Source organism: Pelophylax lessonae (genome assembly GCF_965119305.1).
Source record: "Pelophylax lessonae genome assembly, chromosome: 6".
NCBI classification, from domain to species: Eukaryota; Metazoa; Chordata; class Amphibia; order Anura; family Ranidae; genus Pelophylax; species Pelophylax lessonae.
Window position 1 is genome coordinate 61,225,453 of NC_138773.1, and position 15,649 is coordinate 61,241,101.

The window sequence follows — 15,649 nt, forward strand, 5'->3', positions numbered from 1 at the left end:
AGCAGCTTTGTATTCTATTCTAGTCGAAGATTGTGACATCATCCGCCTGCCTCAGCCAATCAGAGAAAGTTTTGTATTCATTCAGAAAACACAAAGCTCCCTGTGAATAGCAGTAGTAGTGCTCAACCCGCTACCGCTCTGGCCATCCGGAACAGCAACCGGAGCGTTCTTTGAAGTGTTTGATTACATATCACCTTTGTGAGTACCCCGCATATAGTGGCATTATTTTAATAAAGTTCCAGTTACTGCACTTAGAGTGGCGCCTGTGTTTCTTTCCAGGCCAGAGAGCGCACAGAGGCAAGTCAATGGGAACCGAATAAAAAGAAGTTGATTTTGTGTCTGATGTATCCATTTTATCATGCACTAGGGGAGATTTACTAAAATTGGTGTACACAGAATCTGGTAAAGCTGTGCATAATAACCAATCAGCTTCTAGTTGTTCTCAAAGCTTATTTGAATGAGCTGAAGTTTAAAAGCTGATTGGTTACTATGCAGAGCTGCAGCAGAAATAGTTGCCAACATTTGAAAACAATTTCCAGGGACACTTTGCAGCACAGCTATCAATTACTTACCACACCCACTTTCCTGAAGCTCCGCCCACCCCACATAATTAGTCTACACCTACTTGTCATCAGATTACAGGGTCTACTCAATAAAGAGAGAATTGCAGGAAATTGAAAAGGGAGGTGCACATATAATGAATTATATCATAAGTGATACATGCTCATTGAAAACACTTTGGTTACATTTGCCCTCCCTAAGGCTGAAATTGTAATTTACCTTACCTTGTCACTAGAGCTGCCTAAGGAGTGCACATTGGAATTTTGTTTATGGACTGTACCACATATGGACTGTCTTATGGACTATGTCATATATGGACTTTTTTATATCAAATTGATTGTCCTTCTTTTAGTTCATCAGTGTGTGTCCAGTTTCATTGGTATAGTCTTTGGTGATACTGTCTCTCCCCGTGGTGCGCCAGTTGCTTATTGTTATTTTTGCACTCTCTGGCCTGCCTGACGAAATACTGAATGTAGGGATCTTTCCTATAGCCAACACTCACTGCAAACCTGCATAGATAAAAAACAAATGTAAAGGGTGAGTTCATCTTCATGGCTTTAAGATGAATCTGTTCAGCAATGAAACCTACAATAGATCCCAATCCCAATCAGCATGTGTAAAGTCATTTTTCTTAAAAACTGGCTTACCCCCTTATTCAGATATAATGCTTATCATAGTTGTATTTCTCCTCCCTCTCCTCCCCCTATGTGAGCGCACCCCCTATGTGAGCGCACCCTCTCCTCCCCCTATGTGAGCACACCCTCTCCTCCCTCTATGTGAGCGCACCCTCTCCTCCCTCTATGTGAGCGCACCCTCTCCTCCCTCTATGTGAGCGCACCCTCTCCTCCCCCTATGTGAGCACACCCTCTCCTCCCTCTATGTGAGCGCACCCTCTCCTCCCCCTATGTGAGCACACCCTCTCCTCCCTCTATGTGAGCACACCCTCTCCTCCCTCTATGTGAGCGCACCCTCTCCTACCTCTATGTGAGCGCACCCTCTCCTCCCCCTATGTGAGCACACCCTCTCCTCCCCCTATGTGAGCACACCCTCTCCTCCCCCTATGTGAGCGCACCCTCTCCTCCCCCTATGTGAGCGCACCCTCTCCTCCCCCTATGTGAGCGCACCCTCTCCTACCTCTATGTGAGCGCACCCTCTCCTCCCCCTATGTGAGCGCACCCTATACTCTTTTAGCCACTTCCATGAACATAAGAACAAGTGTGGAGCTGCTGTTTCGCTCATCCTTATGCATAACTCCCAACTGTCCCTGATTTCGAGGGACTGTCCCTGATTTGGAACAAGGGCCCTCTGTCCCTCGTGGTCTCACCTATATAGTTGGATAAAAAATGTACTATTTATCTTTCAAAAACTGTTTCCCAGTGATAAATCTTTCATCCAATTTATAAATTGCTTCATTTACAAGTTTTAAAAGCCAATATAAAGGAATAATATTGGTAAAAAAAAAGCATATGTATAATTCTCCTTTAAGGGGGTGTGGCAGGGGGTGTGTCCTATGCCTACATACTTTTGCTAATAGATGTCCCTCATTTCCATCTGAGAAAGTTGGGAGGTTTGCTTATGTGCAGTGGCTCCTTAGATGCTCCTCATTTATCTTTCAATGGAATAAATTCACTCATATCTTGGCTGCAGAGAAATGAGCAGCACATGCCCTCTACTCCCTGGGCATACCGTCATTACATTGTGGGACATGTAGTTTGATCACTGGGCTCTGAACTGCAGTGTCAGATAAGGTGGACAAATCATAAAATACAACTATGATAAGCATTATATCTGAATAAGGGGGTAAGCCAGTTCACGCATGCAATGCAATTCTGGAAGAAATGTAAAACATTTCCATAGACACACTCCTAAACCTTGTGGACAGCCTTCCCAGAAGAGTTGAAGCTGTTATAGCTGCAAAGTGTGGGCCAACTCAAAATGTAACCCTACGGACTAAGACTGGGATGCCATTAAAGTTCATGTGGGTGTAACGGCAGGTGTCCCAATACTTTTGACAATATAGTGTATTTTATCTAAGGGAAAAACCCAAAGCATGGCCTGTTAGGGGTACTTGAAGAATGAAGTTGGGAAACACTGTTGTAGGCCAACCAGGTTTTGGAAATATTGTGTTTATTGTAGGGGGATGGTACGTTTAGCATCTCAGAGAAATTATGTTATCAAGTCACATGACTGGGCCATTGACTGCCAGCAGTCGCCACGCACCCTCTCCTCCCCCTATGTGAATACACCCTCTCCCCCCCCCATGTGAGCGCACCCTCTCCCCCCCCCCCCCCATGTGAGCGCACCCTCTCTTCCCGCTATGTGAGCGGACCCTCTCCTCTCCCTATGTGCGCTCACCCTCTCCTCCGCCTATGTGAGCGCACTCTCTCCTCCCCCCTTGTGAGTTCACCCTCTCCTCCCCCCCATGTGAGCTCACCCTCTCCTCCCCCTATGTGAGCACACCCTCTATTCCCTCTATGTGAGCGCACCCTCTCCTCCCTCTATGTGTGCTAAACGTACCATCCCCCTACAATCGCAATAAACGCAATATTTCCAAAACCTGGTTGGCCTACAACAGTGTTTCCCAACTTCATTCTTCAAGTACCCTGAGTTGGCCCACACTTTGCAGCTATAACAGCTTCAACTCTTCTGGGAAGGCTGTCCACAAGGTTTAGGAGTGTGTCTATGGAAATGTTTTACATTTCTTCCAGAATTGCATTGCATGCGTGAGGTCAGGCACTGATGTTGGACGAGAAAGCTTGGCTCACAGTCTCCGCTCTTATTCATCCCAAAGGTGTTCTATTGGGTTGTGGTCAGGACTCACCCCAAACTCGCTCATCCATGTCTTTATGGACCTTGCTTTGTGCACTGGTCAAAATACTTTGGTGGAGGGGGGATTATGGTGTGGGGTTGTTTTTCAGGGTTTGGGCTTAACCCCTTAGTGCCAGTAAAGGGATCTCTTAAGGTGTCAGCATACCGAGACATTTTGGACAATTTCATGCTCCCAACTTTGTGGGAACAGTTTGGGATGGCCTCTTCTTGTTCTAACAGGACTGCACACCAGTGCACAAATCAAGGTCCATAAGGACATGGAAGAGCAAGTTTTGGTTGGAGGAATTTGACTGGCATGCACAGAGTCCTGACCTCAACCCGACACATCACTGCGAGCCTGGCCTTCTCGTACAACATCAGTGCCTGACCTCACAAATGCGCTTCTGGAAGAATGATCAAACATTTCTATAGATACACTCTTAAACCTTGTGGACAGCCTTCCCAGAAGAGTTGAAGCTGTTATACCTGAAAAAGGTGGGCCAATTCAATATTAAACCCTACGGACTAAGACTGGAATGCCATTAAAGTTCATGTGCGTGTAAAGGCAGGCGTCCCAATACTTTTAACAATATAGTGTAGCAGGTTTACCAGGCATTGGGCCTGACGTGGGTCTGCCATTGTTACTGGTGATACCTTCAGCCCATTTAAGCTGAATACCCAAGTGTGAGATTGGAGACAATGACCATTCGGGCATCTTTGGTTTTTTTTGTTTATTTTATATTGGGGATGGGAGAAGGGAATGAGTGGGATACTCCTCTGGCTCAACTTGGTAAAACTGGGACACTTTGTAGAAAAATGCCTGTTAGCGCTGTCTTGACGCCAGCTGGATGCCGACCAACGCTTACTGACCCTTGAAAATTGCTTTTTTACTAAACTGTGCTAGAACTTGACTTATAATCCTCTGGTTAACTTAAAAGATCCTGGACTGTAGTGAAACTTGACTCTTGACACTCTATTAAGTTCAAAAGTCCTGTGAACAGCTCCCTCCAGCCCTTCACTGACTGAGGTAGCTCCTTGTAACTGCTTGTGCTGCTGCAATTCTCAACACTGTACACTGCACGCTGTACACATTAACTCTTCAGGGCCCAACCACTGGCGCCCCCTTCACACTTTCAGGGTCCTCTACCAGGCACCCCCTTTGCACTTCAGGGTCCTCTCACTAGGCACCCCCTCTGACACTTCAGGGTCCTCTCACTAGGCACCCCCTCTGACACTTCAGGGTCCTTTCACTAGGCACCCCCTTTACCGCTAACTAGCTCCGAGATCCCTTGGACCTTCACCGGAGCGGTCCCCTCTCTGCTAGGCAGACCCCCAGGGGCAGTTACAGTACTCACAAACTGGGAATGCTTTCCTGAAACTGGGCCCCCTCAACTCCGCTGGTCCTCGGCACACCGGATCCTCTCTGCAGCTCAGCTCAGCTCTGCTCTCTGGACTCTCAGGCAGCCACCCGGACACCCGATCCTTCTGACAGGAGGAGAGACAGCCGTACTCTGCCTCCTGGGACTGTGCTTCCCGCCAAAGATGCTGTGTCATGTGCTCCCTCCAAACTTATACCCACTCCCAGAATCTTGTGCGGCAGAATCTGCCTTTCTGGGGTAGATACAGGCCTGAATGTGCCACTGATTGGGTTTCCTCCACTGCCCAATGAGAACCCTTCTCATGGAGCCAGTGGGGAGACTTCCCAGTCTCAATAGCAACACCTGGAAGACATGACAGCCCAGCTGAAAATCATGGCCCTGCTGTTAGGCAGCCGAGGCACACTATACTTTACCTAGCTTCTACCTTGTAGGGTGCGACATCGTGTAGTTCTCATGAATACCGAGCCATTGACAATGATTTAAAGCCCAATTCCAGGCATAAAAGAAAAAAAACAGATTCCCATGCGTTGGGGCTGTGCCCGCACTGTACAGGTCAACACCTTGTCTAGGGGTGAATTGTCTAGGGGTGAGGAGAAAATTTATACTCACCAGATCCTTCATTCCACCGAAAAACGGCACTCCCCCATGGTTCAGCAGTGGACTGTTCCGGGTCTGTGGAGCCCGCTCTGGGCGTAATGACGTCAGAAACAGTCCACAACTCAAAAGCACTGGAGTGTGGGGGTGCTGGACCGGTCTTGTGCTGGGAGGATCGGAGGATCAGGTTGGTATATCTCCGCTCTCCTCTCCCCTAGACAAAAATGAGCAGTTAACCTGTGTGGTGAAAGCACGGCTCCACTGCATGGAGTTGGGCTTTAAAGCACCTGTACCAAGTGAAGGAAATCCTGGAAACATGGCCTGCTGGGGGTGTTTGAGGACAGGGGGTGGGAAGCCCTGCTCTCCAGGTATGTAGTGTGAGGGAAGCTGAATCTCTCTGCACTGCACAATCATTTCTAACTCTCTGGGGCTCCTAGACTGCTGTGTAATCTTTATTATAAAGGTGAACCACCCCTGTAAAATGCAGGTAGGTGCTCATAGGACGCATGGATGTGAAGTACATTTAGCAAACAGATTTTCTATACCATGCAGGCGGGATCATCATGGGGGGGCTGGCAGGGTGCTGTACATAAAATATCACAGCCCCCCCCACCTCAGTACTCCTCTTAGGAACCCTCAGCCCTGATGAAAGCAGTGGGCTGGCTCTTGGGAGGAGTTATGCAAATATAAAGACTCTTCATTGGAGGGTGTCAGTCTGGAGGGGTGGGCGTTCCCAGGTGGGATATATTTGCATACAAACCCCCCTAGGTAACACCCACATGTGATGCTCTGCCTCCATAACTGAAATCAAATGAATAAAAGGGGGCGGGCCAAAGACAGTCAGGCTGAGGAGGAAAGGGCTAGATATTGCTGGACGTCCGCCAGCCAAGTAATAAAGCAGGCTCTATCCAACTTCCAATACACATTGTAACAAGCTCACAGACCCATTTCAGTCCAGGAGAGGAGCCGTACAACTGTGCAGCACTGAAGGGAAGGCTGGAGGTTTAGCTTTAAAGTGGTTGTAAACGTTTGATTATAAAATAACACAACCATGTCATACTTGCCTGCTCTGTGTAATAGTTTTGCACAGAGCAGCCCTGATCCTCCTCTTCTGGGGTCCCCCACCAGAGTTCAAGGCCCCCCCCCTATTTATTGGGTGTCCCCATGGAAAGCCGCTTTCCCTGGGTGCACTTATGTGTGCTCGCTCCCGAGTCCCTCTGCGTCCATTGACACAGATGGCAGGACTCGGCCCCGCCCTGTCACCAGTTGTGATTGACGGCAGTGGGAGCCAATGGCTCCTGCTGCTATTAATCTGTCCAATGAGGAGAGAGACAGCAGCGGGAGTCACTGCACTCGTGCACATTGCTGGATCGGATCGGGTTCAGGTAAGGAAAAGTGGGGTTCTGGGGGGGGAGGTGCAGCACAGAAGGATTTAAGGCTTTACAAGCACTTTAAATGACCCCTCTGCTGCTCGGCCCTAAAAAAGGGCACCTGAAGACCTCATACATAGGGCAGAGGGTGCAGAAAATGATCCGGTGCCATAGTTGTTTTGTCCTCCGTTGCCCCACACTGCTGTCCCTTCCTGCCATTGAAATGAATAGGCCAGTGCAAGGTAATGTGGTGCCCACTGAATGGCAGTATATCTATGGATGTGTCAGGTGGTGGCCTGCCAACCAATCAGGTTTAATCAATTTAAATGCATTTGCCAAGTGCCCCCTTTGTGAGGCCTGTGTGTGTAAAGCCTTGCTTGTCAGTAAAGTTGTGGTAATTTGAAAACATTTCTATATATAAATAGGAGGTGTTCCTGTATGGGAGCTGCTCCTGCGGTCCCTCCTCACCTCTTACATATAGAGGCGTCATCACAGGCGCCCCTCACAGCCTCATCCGCGGTGTCACAATCCCCGGACATGTCTACTCAGCCTCCGCCTCTCACCACAACACTCCGCACCTTGGTGACCTTCTACAGCCTCACACTCCATTGGCAGGCTGGTTTCCATAGCGAGCGCTCCTATTGGTCTTGTCTTCCACCACACCCCCGTTCACCTCATGTCATGCAATGATATTGGATACGCAGCCTAGAGGGCAGTGATGGCGGCAGCCATATTTAGTGAGGGAAAGCAAAAATGCAGTCACATTCTGTGGAGCTGTTATTTACATTTAAAAAAAGAATGACACCAATTGATATTAATAAAGAGAAGAAAACTCGCACAATGTCAGGTGGTGTACTGCTCACTGCACTAACATGACACCACTTACTGTCCTGCTAGTTTATACTGCCCTGCACCATTTCCATCTATTGCCCTAATAAAATAAAAACTGTCACTTCATCTCCGGAAGGTTCTCCCCCTTCCTGACCACGCCCTTTTATGTGATATGCCACTGTGTTGTTTTAACCACTTAAGGACCAGGCCTATTTCTGACACTTGTTTACAAGTTAATATCAGTATTTTTTGCTAGAAAATGACCTAAAACCCCCAAACATTGTATATGAATCCGCCGCTGGGACCACCGTTATCTGAAAGAGGACCGCCTGCCGTTTCGAAAAAGACCGGAGTTTTGGCAGTTATCTGCTGCCATAACCCCGGTATTTAGCGTCAAAGTACCGATGTAAATCGTCAGTGCGCGGTTGGTAGGTGGTTAAAATTGCACATGTTCATGGAATTGCGACAAACTTTGGCACTTAAAAATCTTTAAAACCTCCAAAAGCGACGCTTTAAACAAACATTTTTACAGGTTACCAGTTTAGAGTTAGAGAGGAAGTCTAGTGCTAGAATTATTGCTCTCACTCTAACGATCGCAGCGATACCTCACATGTGTGGTTTGAACACCGTTTACATATATGGGCGCGACTTGTGTATGCGTTCGCTTCTGCGCGCAAGCTCGAAGGGATGGGGTGCTTTAAATTTTTATTTTTTTTTATTTTTACTTTTTATTTTTACACTGCAGCTTTAACCTCTTTACCACTAGAGGATTTTGCTGTCTTATGTCTGGGCCACTTTTTGCGATTCGGCGCTGTGCGACTTTAACTGACAATTGCGCGGTCGTGCGACGCCAGACCCAAACGAAATTTTTTTTCCCACAAACAGAGCTTTCTTTTGGTGGTATTTGATCACCTGTGCGATTTTTACTTTTTGTGCTATAAACAAAAAAAGAGCGTTTATTTTGAAAAAATAACAATATTTCTTAACATTTTTTTATATGAAATTCCCCCCCAAAAAAATGTAAAAATCAAATTTTTAAAAAATTTTTGGCCAATTTGTTTTATGCTACCTATGTTTGGTAAAAAAAAATCACAATAAATGTATTTTGGTTGGTTTGCGCAAAAGTTATTGCGTTTACTAACAAAGGGAAAGATAGGAATGTAAACATCCCAATAGAAATAAGCAGGACAGATCCTCTTTAATGTGAGATCTGGGGTCATAAAAACCTCAGATATAACATTTACACCTAAAAGCAATATCAAATAAAAAGTTAAAAAAAAAATTGGCCCTTTAAGGAAATTGGGTTTGATGTCACTCCGGTCCTCCAAGGGCATAGAGATGACCGAGAAGCGGCAGGTGGGGGGTGGGCACCTCTCCTGACTACCATAAAAGAGATCCTGCGGTGAATCCGGATCTGGGACCACTTTTATGTTAAAGCGGACCGCCTACTGTGTAAAAAAATACCAGGGTTATGGCAGTTATCTGCTGCCTAAATGCCGGTATTTAACGGCAAAGTAGCGACGTAAAAACACAGTGGGCAGCCTGGAAGTGGTTAAGAAAAAATGGCAGTTATTTTTTTCTGATTACAAGAAGATTAAAAAAAATTCTCTAAGTGTATTGCATCTGTATACTGAGTGTACAGCCAGAAATAAAAAAGCTAACAAAGAAAAAAACATCAGTTTTTTCCTTGCTGAGTAACAGGAGATAAAAAAAACAAGAAAAAATGAACTTCTGCTAGCGTATTGGATTTGTATACTGAGTGTACAGGCAGAACTCACAAAGCTCACAAACAAGGACAGGGTCCCTTTAAGAAAAAAAAAAAGTCAGTTATTTTTAGCTGAGTCATGGCTGGGAGGAGCCATGGCTGGGAGGAGCCTGGGAGAAGCCTATATAAGGCAGCTCCCGGAAGGATCCTGGCAGAAACAGAGCGCTCACTGTACCTGTACAGACCTGTTTCTACTCTGGGCGATTGTGTTATTGCGATTCTATTCTAGCAATTTCATTCACATTGATTTCTTTGTGATTTCATTGTGACTCGCTCAGAGCGTTCATTATTCTACATAATGAAGTTATTTCAGCGCAAACGACCTGTTTATCATATGAACACCAATGATATACAGACACATATGGAAGGGGAGATCATTGAACAGCTGGCAGATCCCCCAACCAAGATGCCCACAAAACTGAAGAGTTTTCGGGCTTTCCTACGCGGCTGCATTAGAGCGGCTGCTGGATGTTTTTATGGATTTGGACCAAATCAGACAGAAGACTCTATGGGTAAGTATTGTGGATATTTATAGATACATGGCGGCTGAAACCCTTTTATGGTATCCTTTGTTCTCATGTATGACGAGTCACATTCAGGCAGAATTCACAAAGCTAACAAACCAAGACAGGGTCCCTTTGGGAAAAAATGTCAGTTATTTTTTACTGAGTACAAGGAGATTTAAAAAAAAATGCTGTTATTGTATAAGATCTGTATACGGATTGTACAGGCAGAATTCACAAAGCTAACAAACCAGGACAGGTTCCTTTATAACAAAATGTCAGTTATTTTATAACAAAATGTCAGTTATTTTTTGCTGAGGAAGGAGATTTTAAAAAAAAGAAAAAAAAAAAAGAAAAGGTTCTTTAACTGTATTGGATCTGTATACTGAGTGTACAAAAAGACAGAAAACAATCAGCGCAGACAGATGAACCTAAAGACTAAAACTGCAAGCTGGACACCAAAGATAAATGACTCTTATCTCATACAGAACCATTAATATATATAGTGCAGCACAATCAGCAGATCATTTTATGAGGGAATAGTCCATAATAAAAGCCAGAAGTCCCAGAACAGTCCATATGGTGCAGGAAAAATGGAAACCGATCGATCCCCTCCCCCTGTGATTACACCGCGCTCACCTGAAATATAAAAATCAGCGCTTTCTGTGAAAGGGTTAAACACCAGAGGCCGATTCCTCACACCCACCGCTTTATACAGGGAACTGGTTAAATCCGGACTGATTCCACTCACCGATAATCACAACATGAAATAAAAAGGCAATCTAAGTGCTCTCCGTATTGAACTGTTTATTTAAAACATAAAAGACAGGAGCGCACTTCCATAGAGAAAAGCAGATGATAACATAACAGCTCTCTCCGGTAACACTGCCCTCTGGTGACGGGAGACGCAGTGCCGCTGTGACAATCACAGCTTCCGACTACAGCTGATCAGAGGATGAGTAAGGAGCGGCTCCACCTCCCGTACATGTATTGTCCAATGAGGGAATTCATCAAGCGGGGGTGGGAAGTCTCACCGTCACCCTCTTCATTAAACAGCATCAAGTGTAAGTCTATGGCTGGGACACAAAAGGCCTCACACTGCCATCTACTGGTAAATTTAAAAATGACAACAAATGAGAAAATGCTTTTCTAACACAGATAACCAAACCTACTACAGATTCAATTAACCTCCCTGGCAGTATGATTGTTTCCGATTTTAGGTGTTGAAAGTGGTACCATTATTTTGCATGTAATTCTTAAGGACGAGCAACCCAAACCAACTATTTACATATGATTTTTTTTTACTGTGCATTCTTCTTTATAACATCTCGGGTATGATCACAAATAATAGTATAATAAATAATTATAAAAAAGTTAAAGTATATATATATATGTATGTATGTGTGTGTGTGTGTGTGTGTATATATATATATATATATATATATATATATATATATATATATGTATACATATATTATATATATATATATATATATATATATACACACAGACAAACACACACACACATATATATAGTACAGTAAAACTGCAGGCAAGGGCATTGGGGGCAAACTAATGTCAATTTATGTTATTTAGTAATGTAATCCAATAGGATTACAATATATCAGTGTGTTTTACTTTTCAAATTTGCCACCGGTTTCACCCCCCTGCGACGTAACGCTCACAGGGAACAGAAGCCGGGGTACAGAGCATCAGGCGGAAGATCCGGCCACCCTATGCTGCAGGAACACATCACAGGATCCCGGGACAAGGTAAGTAACCCCTCTACCAGGATCCAGTGATGCTCCCTGGCGGGTACCCCGAGTGTGGCTCGGGGTTACCGCTAATGGCACTGAAATTCCACCCCGAGCCACACTCTGGAATACCGCTAAGGAGGTTAACATAATCACCCACCGCCATCACTACTGATCCTACACCCACAAAAACAAAATAGAGAAACATAAAATACATATAATAAATACATAAAAACAAAGAAAATAAAACCATAAAATATTAAAGCCCTCAAGATTATCTGTCAGAGATGAAGCAGTTGAGGTCAAACTCCTCGTTCAACCCTAACGGGGACAACACCCCTGTTTTAAAAATCCAAAATGATTTGCGCTGACTAAGCCGTCTGATAAAATGATCTCCTCTCCAGTGCTTACACGTTCAATGGCCCAGAATTTTAGTTCTCTGGGATCTCTATTATGATGGATACGGAAGTGCTTGGACACACTATGTGTGACTTTTCCTTTCTTATTGTTACCGATATGTTCAGCAACTCTCACATGTAGGGCTCTCGACACCCTGCCTACATATTGGAAGCCGCAGTTGCATTCCAACATATATACCACACCTTCCGTATTGCATGTAATGAGGTCCCTGATGTTATATTGTTTCCCTGTGCTATAAGCGATAAATTCCTTACGTTTTTTGATGTTATGTTTGGCATGTTTGCATGCAGAACATCTTCTGCACGCAAAATAAAAACGGAAAGGAAAGAAAAAAGCTTATTCTCCTTTAAAACAGGGGGATCAACCACCCCTTGGGCAATTTTATCCCTCAAAGTGCGGGCCGCCGATAGATAAACTGTGGGCGTGGGGGCAGGACTGGACCCAATATCTGATCCCTAAGGAGAATCCCCAGTATTTGGAGATGATCTTCTCAACTTTTTTATAATGAACATTGTAGTCAAGGATGATTTTGGATTCCTGTTTACCTTTCACTTTCTCTTTTGTGGAATCACCTATAAGGACACTCCTATCTAAATTCCTGACCTTCTCCATTTCAACCTCCAGATTACTCTTATTATAACCTTTTTGCACAAACCTTTTGGTCAAAATCTGGGATTGAGAGATGAAATCAGCCTCCATTGAGCAATTCCTTCTCAGGCGAATATATTGGCCCTGAGGGATATTGCACAACCAGGAGGCATGATGACAACTCTCCAATGGGATACACCCATTTCTGTCAGTAGGTTGGAAGTAATTGCGTGTACGGAAGGTCCTCCCCTCTTTAAAAATTAATAAATCTATACTCCACCCTCCACCTCTAAGCCCCCGATCACACTGAATGCGGCACGGTTTCAAATCTGTGCAACTTTATGCACAGATGTCTATGGAAATCGAATCTAAAACCGACAAAAATAGTGCAGAAACTTTCTTGCAAATCAGGCGTCGCACCGATTTGAACAGTTCCATTGCCGAAGATAATCTGCGACTTGTCATGTGAGTTGGACCTGTCAAATCACATGACAAGTCGCACCAAAGTGAACCGGGGCTGAGGGCTCTTTCACATGAGTAGCCAAGGGAGCGGCTGAGTTGTGGTTTTACCGCACCCTGCCTACACACCCAAATCCTAACAATCTGGTCACAGTTGTGGCATTTTTAACTCAGGCTGTACCATCTGTCAAATTCACCCATTGACTTCAATGCCTGGCCCTGCAACGTAAAATTGCCATTAAGCAAAAAAGAAACAAAAAAACAGGCACCAGGAGGCAGCGGTAGCACCTCCTGAATACCTGTCAGCTGCTGCTGTACCACCCTCTGAAAGGAAATCCTCCAGATCGCTACCGCAAATGTGAAAGAAACCTAAATACAGACACATATCATCCATTTCACACTCACCACTACCCAGAACACCACTTCCCATGTTACCCCCTCCAACTTATATCACTGACCAACCATTTCCCAACCCACAGATATCATTCATCAGCCAATTCCCACCCCCCAGCATACATACATACCACAGGCCTCTCCATACCTTCTGCTGACAGGCATCACTCCTAGCTACTTCCTACCCCCAGCTGACAGACATTATTCTATAGGCTTCTTTCACACGGACGTTCCGATCTGCTCCGCTGTTTTTCACGTGAACCCAATATGAACCTCCATTCTTCTCTATGGAGCGGCGGGTGTAAACGGATGGGGATCCAGTCACACTTTCTGAGCAGCATTGCCAGTTAACAAAGCCCTTGCATTTGTATTCAAATATATTTGTCATTTATGTTAGCCAAGCTGATGATTCACAAACCCCTGCCACAATGCACAACCAAGGAGGTGACACCATTACTTCCTGATGCAACTTTGCAATTTCCTTTGTGATTGGCCCACTCATTTAACAATGAAAGGTCATTGTCACACTTCTGAAAATACTTGTTGGCGGCTTCTTGACTCTCTGACTTTGAGAAACTATCACAACCAGTGGATTGGGATAAGTGCCAGGCAAACCAGCGTTTTATTAGGAAGGATAACAATAGCTGCCCCTGTGATGATCAAAATATATGGAGTAGCGCTGAATCTGTTTCAATGTGTAACCAAAATAGGGTGCTCAAATATACATATAGAAATGAATATACATATAACAATGGAATAGCTGCCCCTATGTCCCTGTCGTGTCGGGTTTATTTCTTGTCCCTGGCACTGGAGTTTTCAACTTATCTCTCTATAATTTGTTGTTGTATAAATAAAAATAGATCAATTGAAGATTAAGGTGCTAAATCCAATTTCTCTTTTTTATTGCAGATATGTACGGAATTTACCACAGACCCAGCTCACACGGCAGGCTTGCCGAAGTGATCGAGACTGAGTGTAAACTCCCCATCGAGACTTCACCAACATGTGATGTTCACATTGAGCATTCACCAGAAAGTGGGATTGGGATATCAGCCACAAGTGATATTCCCATTGAGATTTTACAATGTGACATTGAGATTGAGACTTCACCAAAAAGTGACATTGAGATTGAGACTTCACCAAAAAGTGACATTGAGATTGAGACACCCCTCAGCACTGGGGAGATTGTCCCAATCACATTGGATGGCTTCAGATTCCATCGCTTCCTCGGAGCCGGTAGTTTTGGAAAGGTAAGTGGTCAGATCTTTTCCCTGATTTAAAATGTTCAGATAGAGTGGAGGAGGATTAGAACCCCTGTCGGGTTTTATCACTGTCTGGGTCTCTGTTGGAGAAATTTCCCCTCACTTCCTGTCCTGCTGATGATGATTTCACCAGATAGGAAGAAATTGTGAATGTGAAATAAGGGTACAGACAGAAATCCCCTCCTCCTACTCCACTGCAGAAAAGTATTTTAATTTCTGTGTATGTGGCTGCTGCAGACCTGGACATACACTTTAGTCCCGGATCAGACTATAGCGATGACAGACATCGCATATGATTCGGAGCGCACTGCTCTGAAAATCACATGTGATGTCTGTGCGATGTGAATTCAGCCATACAGATTGTATGGATGAATTTGCATCTGATTCAGACACAACACGCACAGGACCCTTTTTTGGGTCCGCAGTAGAATCAGATCGCATGGTGGTTCAAACCAATGCGATCCGATTCATGTCCGAACTGACAGTGCGCACTGATCTGGGGGTGTCGTTAACTTTTTATTGACTCCCCCAGCAATTCACATATAGCAGTGTGAACTGCCTGCAATTTAAATGCGATGCGGGAACACGTAATGGATTCGCAAGATTCCCATATCGCATATGTGTGAACCGGCACTAAAAGCCCAATTCATATTTTTATTTAACTCTAACTCTAAACACATTCCTGGTGCATCAAAATAAAAGGTTTTACAGTTACTTTTTTTATAAAGCAGCTAAAGCCAAAGTAGAAAAGCCTGTCCTCTGCTAACATGCTGCAGAGTGGGGTATTTGTTCTCTGTTGGGAAGCGGTGATCTCTCTACAGTGGTTTAACACGCCCCCTGATAAGTCCAGGCTAGAGTTCTCCAATCAGCAAAGCTCATGTTCCATACTGGGGGGGGGGGGGGGGTACACCCATAGATGAAATATTAACCACTTAAGCCCTGGAGGATTTGGCTGCTCAAAG